A 9,378-nucleotide genomic window follows, 5' to 3' on the forward strand; every position below is an offset into this window, starting at 1 on the left:
AAAAAAAAAAATCCTCATTTAAATTGTATTAATCATTTTCGCATAATTCCAACTCCATCAGTCATAAAATTCGCATATGTTTTCAAATTGATAAGCCACGAAAATTTTTGATGTCTCTATATTAAACGGTAGGTTTTGCAAACTGACCCAAGTTTTGGACCAATTGCTGTCACATGTTTGTTTGGACCAACTGAGTTGTAAAATTCTTTAAAAATAAAATTTTTGTGCTTTAGACCTAATTCTTTTTCCCCTGTGTTTTTATCTCTCCGTGTTTTATAAAAGTAATATGAATCAAGTTTTAATCGAACGGTTATTTATTCGTGATCTTTGAAAGTTACAACGTGAAACATGACTTGTAAATGTGTGTTCTAGGTTGAGTTTCATACAGTGTTTGATTAATTCATGAGCCTTAGTAATGTAAATTTATAATGCTTTATATGACGATAGTAGCACGCATGTTCAGTAGTTATGTATCTTAACAAGTGATAAAAATTAAAACTTAGTTGATAACATTGTTGGCATGATAGCGTGAGTAAAATTGGATAGCTTAAATTGATTCTTAATCAAGGGTGAAATATTTTAAACGAGTCCAGTTGTTGCATATTTTATGTATGTTTGGCATGTTGTAATATCTCTAGTATGTTCATCATATTTGCATGGTGGTCGGATATATATATAAATATAAAACTATGTTGTCATATCTTGGTAAAAGTTGATGGCGTTAAAAGTTAATTTGATTGTTCTAATATACTCGCATGAATAATTATAATAATTATGTCTAAATGTTTACATATGTAAGATAGTAATGAGTATGTCTAAATGTTCACACAGGTAGGATGCATCTAAGTTCTAATGTCTTTCATATGAGTTGTGTGCCAATAGTTATATTTATTACCTTCATCACATTAAATTATTTCAAAGGGACCTAAAACTATAACATGATAATAAACAATGTTGTTATTCCTTATTGAATATGTTCGTTATTATATTGTCATAAAATGCTATAGTGATTCTTGCAATTGTATGGGTGTGATATAAAGGAAACTGTTTGATATAACATGACAATTGGCATATCTATATTCTCGAGTCGTTACTATCAATTATATTATAATAAAGATTGTTATGATAACTATGTTGACAATTATAATGGGATAACTCTTTTGATGATTCACATGATATGCATTGGTTTAAATGATAGTCATTATAGTTACATTTAATTGAGCCTACGAGTTGCCTAATTATTCAATCATGCAAATCAGAGAAGTTGTTCAAGTTACTAATCTTCTATCATAGCTAGTGTTCTACAAAGTATATGATGGCAAATGTATATGTTTAAACTATTTATACAATATCTCTTGTGTTGCTGAGAATAAGTATACTAAGTTGCTAGACACAATTGACAGATATGATTGCTGAAATATGAAACATATGTGGGATATGAAAGTGATGTTGTTGTTGTCATAGATCATATGTAGTTACTTTTACTAGGAAACATGTTTTCAGAATTGATATCGTGCAAACAATTTTTATAATCTAAAATACGAATTATGAGTATGTTGTTGATTGCTTAAATTCATCGACCTAATTCGTGACCTAAACCAGTGAGTGAGTAAATGGTTGTATGGACATGTCAATAAGATCCTGTGATTGTGATAGATAGTAGTGGTAGATCTATTTCTGTGATATGTTTACAATTGTGAGAAGTTCTTAAATTGTTTTGTTGATTTTGCTCTCACTCGTTCATAGTCTATAATTGATCATCAAATTTGTTTAGTTGTGAAACCGTGTAAACCATGATTCCTTTCTTGTTGATTCTTTTAGGTTGATGTTGTGTTTTTAAGCTAAGCATGAGCTAGTAATAAATTTTACTTGTTGACAATTAGTTATTTCCATAATAAAACCTTGTTTCGACTTTAATGTTAATGTGCAATCTCTTATCTTGTGTTCTTTCCTGTTACACGTGGTTGAGAGTGATTTTGTTGCATATGTATATGAAAGTTGACAGAGGTTACGAGGACGTAACCATGTTTTTAGTTGGGGAGGATTGTAAAATCTTGATGTTTAATTTGCACTTGTTTGTAGATTATAGTTGATCAAGTTGATGTTTAGTTGTGGGGTACCTATGCAAATGAGTTCTATATATTTTGTTCCTACTTCGGTTAGTTGATTGATGTGAAAAAAAAGGAGAGTGTGATTAAACTATTGGTAATGAGTTATGAGTTGGCCTATGAGCCGAGTAATGATTACGGGAGTTATGTTTACGGTCCAGTGCGACCATGGTTATTGAGTTACTTGAGTTTGAGATCGGAATTTAGATGGAAGATGACGGTGTTCTCAGATGATTATATAGTTGTTATATATCTGTGTTCCCGGGTAATTATTAGTCGTAGTTAGTTGGGTTAAGTAAAGATGAGTTAAACTTCGGGACGAAGTTTATTTTTAGGAGGGCAGAATGTAACATTCCGTGTCTGTCATGTATAATTGATGTGTCCAAAGTGTGTGTTAACCGTGTTAGAAATGCGTGACATCCGTAAGTACGATATGCAATACCTTTCTGTTGTTTGAGTATGGGAGCGAACTTCGGGACGAAGTTCATTTTAAGGGGGGAAGACTGTAATACCCCGTATTTTTTATATAATAAATTAAACGGACATTATTATATATTAATTATTATACATTTTATATTACCAATTAAGTCGGGTAAATTGTCGAGTCGATAATTATGATAAGTTATTTTAATTAACTCGCGTTGTATCGATCTAAGTTAATTGAGACGGTTTTATATAATTCGAAAGGTGAGCTAACCAGTTGAGCCGGCCCATTAGCTGTCCAGCCCAATTACCCTTAACCCTAAGCCCAACTAACCCTAATTATAAACCTAAACACTACCCTAACCCTAACCCTAATAGTAACCAGCCGCCTCCCTCATTTCCATCTCCCTCAACCCGCCTCCCTCCTTCACCAACACTAAAACTTCAGATTTCGCGGGTAAAGAGAGAGAGAGAGTGAGCCTGGGTGGTGACCGTGCAGCAGGGAGGAGCTAGGGACTATTGTCGACGGTCGTAGGTGGCCGTGGTGGCTGTTGTGGTGGCGGCAAGGTAAGCATTCAATCCCCTTCTCTGTTTTTTCGAATTGATGTCGGGTTTTGTGGGTGGTTGCGTGTCTGATAGGGGCTTTGTTAGTGGTTGTTGTCAGGTTATATGAGTGGTGTGGTGAGTGGCGAGTAACTTGGTGGTTGTTGGGGTGGTTGTAGGTGGTTAGGGTGGCAGTAATAGGCGGCATCGACATAGGGGGTAACAAACGAGTTAAATGCAGTTTTCAGGCGAGTTAGACGAGTAGTGTTGGGGTGGCACCACCGTGGACTCGGGGGAGGTCGAAATGGTGGTGCCATGGTGTCTGTGTTGGTGGGCTGACGGCGAGCATAGCCGTGGTGGTTTGACAGGAGTTCAGTGATGGTTGCGGTGGTGGTGAGAGGAGAAACAGAGGCGGTTGGTGAGGCTCGGTGTTGAACCAGGCCAGTTGACGGCCGTGGTTCACCTCGCCGGCGGGAGTCGACCCCAGTGGGGGTGGTTGTTGGTGGCTGGGTTGAAGTGGGGACCACGGCTGGTGGTTATCGTGGTGGTTCAGGCGGCGGTTTAAGGGTGTGGGCGTGAGTGAAGTGTGAGTGTAAGAGTTGGGTTATTCGATTTGTTTTGAAGCGGGTTTTATTAGTTAATCATTATAATTCGTTAATCGGTTGTACTTTTAATTAATTAATTTAATTTCCGAGTTGATTAAAATAATTGAAGACGGGTTTAAGTCGGGTTGTTTAAGTTATTCAAATGATTGATTCGGGTTTTTATTAAATCGCGGAATTCGTTTAATCCTTTAATTATCATTTGATTTGAGTTCCGAGTTATTAAAATAAAATAATAATTAATCATAATTAATTTTTCTAAGTCGGGTTTGTTTAATAGAAAAGTTACTATATCGGGAAAGTTTCTATTTTGGGAGGTTTCTATATTTAGTAGTTAGTAATTATAAATATTATAATTGTTTTAGGTGACGAATTCGTGAAGGATCGATAATCAAATTCATTGCTTTATTTCTGGACTGCTTAACTGCTTAATTGGAATTGCTGGCACTTTGAGGTAGGGAAATACACTTGTCCTATTATCGTCATAGTTGAATTGTGTTGACTTGATTCCTGGTTGTTGATTTACGTTATCATTTATATTCGGAAAGGTGATTGACTGATTTGATCGTATTGAGTATGATATCACAACATCGGGTAAATCGGCATGACTTTACGATTTATCGGTTCAGATGATTTATATACATATTGCATTGCATTAATTACTGTTGAGCATTTAATATGCATTGGAGTTGGAGGATGATGTGGTAGTGACGATGTTGAGATACGATGTGATGTTGTGATAAGGCCCAGGCGGGTTCTGCAGGACTTGCCCTGGTGTCCTCAGCTGTTGAGTGGCAGATCGGCTTCGGTCGATATATAGTCTACCGGGATCGGTATGGTGGGCGTTCGGGGTATGAGATGTGTGTGATGAGTTGAGATGGAGATGGAGGTGGCGGAGTATCATGCATATCATATTTTATTGTTTTATTGTTTTCCCTACTCAACCTCGCGGTTGACCACCGTGTATTCGTGAACACCATGATGAACCATAATGGGGAGCAGATTTGTAGGTACTAAAGATTAGCTGACTTGGGAGCTATGGGGTGCGTGAGGACTTGGCCAATCTACCTAGAAGTTTAGACCACATAGAAGAATTTATCACATAATTTATTTTCCGCTGCGAGTTGTATTTATCTTATATTAAGTTTAGTTGGATAAATTGTAATAACATGTAATCGTTAAGTTTTAATTTAAAGTACTTTGGTATTGTTGTACTTTGTTATTCACTACCTCGGGAAACCGAGATGGTAACAGTCCGGTTTATTAGGGAATGTCTTGCTAAAGGCTCCTAAATAAACCGGGGTGTTACAAGCACTGTGATTCGCCATCTCTTCAATAAGGGCCCATACCTTATCATCATCCGTATTCTCTTGGAATCGCCCGTTAGATGACGCATCAAGTATGGATCTGTGATCATCATACAGCCCATTGTAGAACTGGTTGGACAGAAACCACGGATCAAAACCATGGTGAGGAATAGACCTCACTAACTTCTTGAAACGGGACCACGCCTCATATAAAGTCTCATCGGGAGCCTGCTTGAAACTGGTAATCTTGGCCCTCAGTTGATTAGTGCGCCGCGGAGGGAAATATCTCTTATAAAAGGCAAGAGCAAGAGACTCCCAATCTGTAACCCCTGCAGCTGTGCGATCCAAATCAGTCAGCCACTCCATGGCTCAGTCAGTCAAAGAAAAAGGGAACATAACCTCCTTAATCTTGTCTTGAGTTACCCCCTTTGTGGCGGGGATAGTATAACAGTAGTCCGTAAAGACCTCCATGTGCTTCCTCGGGTCTTCACCTGCCACACCTCTATAGAGATTTCTCTCCACCAGATTGATATAGGAAGGACGGATGTCAAATGTATTCCCATCCTCAGTCTGAAGATTGAAACCTTTAGGAATAGATACTGCTTTAGGCTCCGAGTGACTAGCAATGTTCAGCATCTTTACTGGTTGATCGGCAGAAATAGGAATGTCTTCTACTAAAGACTGGTCTTCTGCGAAAATAAAATGGTGTAGCTCGGGCTCGAAAGTACTCAAGTCTTCATTTCGTGATTCTCTTTGCAGACGGAGTCTATGCCTAAACAATCTCTCTGGCTCAGAATCAGCTGCAACTAACTCCAACCTGTGTGACCTGGGCATACACAACACTGAAAAAGAATAATAAGAACTGCCTCAAGGAATGGAAATTCCCTGAGAAGGATAAAAATAAATGAAACAAGGACGGATAGGGCAATTGCCTCCCCGGCAACGGCGCCAAAATTTGACAGGGCTGTCGTGTACCTATCAAAAATAAACTAACTAAACTAACTATATAGCTAGGGAAGTCAGGTCGATCTCCTCAGGGAGGCAAGATATCTGTAAAAGTCCGTCTATTTGGTCACAAATGGGGGAGTTGTTTAAGTTCGTTTTCTAAACTAAAGGTTTAAAGGAAAGAGAAATAGAGAAAGAGCATTAAAGGCAGGAAAATAAAATTAAACTATCAAATAGAGAAGGGTCATGTCAGGATTTCGGTTCACTATGGTAGTCCAGTGACTCAACTGTAAACAACTTAGATAAATTAATGCGAGACGTATATGGAAAGGTCCTTCCGGTCCACTTTCTACCCTAAACTTCCACTAACTTAACTTCCGTCCTCGTCAGGGTAGTCTACTGTTCATAGCAGGCCTATTCAGTTCAATCTTCCGATCCAGGATTAAATTTAGCTAGATTAAAAGGGTAACTCAGAAGCGTGCACTCAACTAAGTCGGTAAAATACAGTTAAATTGCTATGGTGACAGAATCTCACAATTAATTCATCTAACCTATTTACTACATCGTCACATTTCTACCGTAGATCCCCTAATCCCAACATGAAACAAGTTTAGCTACTCATATCTATATTTATACCAAAACTAATAACAAATGATGAACTAACAATAAACATAATGAAATAATAAATAAAATGCATAAAAGAGAATTAGGGCAGAAATTAAATGAAGTAAAACAAGTAATTAAAGTGAACAAAAGAAAGATTATTATTAATAATCCGGCGTAAAGAACACACAAATCCGAGCGAAATAACCCCGAAAATAATGTTACAGTGAAGGATGAAAATGATAGATGAAAAACTGAAATAAATTGTCGATGATAGAAATTGATTCCTAATGACCTAGTAACGTAAGCTTAAATAGAAAATTAACTAAGTCCAAAAGCTAAAACAAGCTTACGGGCTAGTTAAAGCCCACGCCAGAACAAACCACTCGATCGAGTAGAATAAATCCACTCGATCGAGCAAAACTCCAGAAAATCTACTCGATCGAGTAACCTCTCTTTCCAGCACTTCTTGATCGAGTAAATAACTACTCGATCGATCAACCCAGGCTATAAAAACCATTCGATCGAGTAATAAAACCACTCGACCGAGTCTTCTTCCTTCATATCAGCCTAAACTCGTGCCCGACTGCCTCGTAGACCGTGCCTTCACGCATTCCAATGCAGTATCTCACTCTAGAAAATCCCGTCTCCTCAAAATGCATGCAAAAAGGACGAAAATGGTACGATTCCACTACTTTTACGTTCATTTCTACAAAAAGGACAAAACGAACCAAAGTAACCAATTCAGGGCATAATGCAATATAAATAGTACAAAAGTACATGGAAATACGTGCTAAAATAGGCTAAAAAAACTATACATTATGCACGTATTAGGGTTCGTATGTTGTTAGGGCAGCATGGAAATCGTGGTTGGGGCTGTCATGGGTGCAGGTGTCGAGGGTGGTGGCTGACTGTGGTCAGGGTGGTGCACGGTGGTGATGGCAGGGGGTGGATGGTCATGCTAGGAGGGGCTGCCGAGGGAGGATTGAGGTGTGTGTGGGTGTGTGTTTGCAAGGTGAATGTCGTGTACCACACATGGGTTTTCACATGTTTAAGTGGGAAGTTTGTGACGGAAATTAATTTTATTGAATCACGTAGATTATTTATAATTTGTTTAATTATTTCATAAAGTAGAATAATTATTAATTGTTTTATATTTTATATAGTAATTACTTTGGGTTGTTTTAAGACGAGATTCAACCAATGTTTGAGACGGGTTTTGACCATGGTTTGTAGGATTCGAATATGGGATTGATTCAAGTTTTAAATTACTAATTCACATGATAATTGTAGATACCCAGTATCTGCTAAGACTCCAACAAACACCCGATGATTATCGGACTACAACATGCTTTGGAATCGCGGCGTTTGATCGACAGTTTGTGTACAACTTTTCGTCGGAAATCTTAAAACGATTTCGAAAATAAAACATTTCAAAACTTTTCAAAAGTACCTGGAGTGTTTAATGCATGACGACGGGGTCGCAATGACACTAACTAGAGTCAAAACTGACACCGGACCAAAAACCGACTCAAAATTCAAATCCCGACTCCAACAACAAGTCAAACCGAGTCAAACACAAAAAACAAACCATTCATATGCTTCCATGTTAAGATTTCCCGGGATCATGAATGGTCAAGTACCAAACATGTGCATTCAAATCCTAGGATAGAACAAATCATGATTGCATTTGTGTGAAAGCGACAAGACACCTCGAAGACGTGCGACGTGGCTCGCGCCTCTTTGAGCAACCCAGGTGGCCACGTCGCTCAAATCTCACACAACCACTCATTCTCCTATAAATATCCCTCAAATGCCACCATTTGAGAACTTACGTGAGTGTCCGCCCCCTCTTTTCTCCCTTAAAATTCTCGACTCGACTTCCTAAGTCACAATACGACACGTGTTTACGACCTACCGATCATAAACACGAGCCTTACACATTGTTTGGTACCGTCATCGTGCAATAAATTGTTGGAGCTAGTGTCCTCCACAGTTAGTGTGATAACTTATATAAATCTCTTATAGGTTCACAGGGTATACTTAGTATTTTATCAGTTGATTAACGTTTACTAATAACGGTTGGCTTGCTAGAAGTTTGACGTTATTATCATAATGATGGCGGTGATCAACTGGTCCCTAAAAGTCACACCAAAAGGATGTATTTGAGAGATGTGATTATATGAAAATATAATCACATTGATGCCTTATATGACTAAAAGGTTAGTCCATATATTTGACTAAAAGGTTAGTCAATGTGATGATGAGTCTATTATTTAATACAATTAAATAATATTAACTGGGACGAATTAATTGTTAATTCGTAAATTGAATATAAACTGTTATATTTAATTAATGTATATAATGTTAGCTTAAACGAATTAAGATGTTAATTCGTAATTAAACGTAAACAGTTATATTTAATTAGCAAATTATAAATATGCGATATTTATAGTTAATATATATATTATACGAAATTGTCATAATAAATGTTGACAGACCGGTATTAATAAATCGACTACAAACTGTTGTGTGTGGACTTATTAAATACGTGACGACATAAATGACATTTGATAAATATACACATTTTATACAATAAAAAAAACCAACCTAAAATAAGAAGATTTATCTCCTCATTTTGGGATACACGGTTTTGGAAAAAAAAAAGAAAAATATCTTCCCCCTATTTCTCTCCTAGGACGGTTAAAAGAAAGGGAAGAGGATCATTTTTCTCACTTCTTTTTTACCTAATTCTCTCATCACAAAAAAACCCTAAAAATATTATTAGATTAGGGTTCTTATTCTAGCAAAAGGAGAGGCATTTCTCGGAGCATTTTGGGTGCAACA

This window comes from Silene latifolia, chromosome 9, assembly GCF_048544455.1.
Source record: "Silene latifolia isolate original U9 population chromosome 9, ASM4854445v1, whole genome shotgun sequence".
Lineage (NCBI taxonomy): Eukaryota > Viridiplantae > Streptophyta > Magnoliopsida > Caryophyllales > Caryophyllaceae > Silene > Silene latifolia.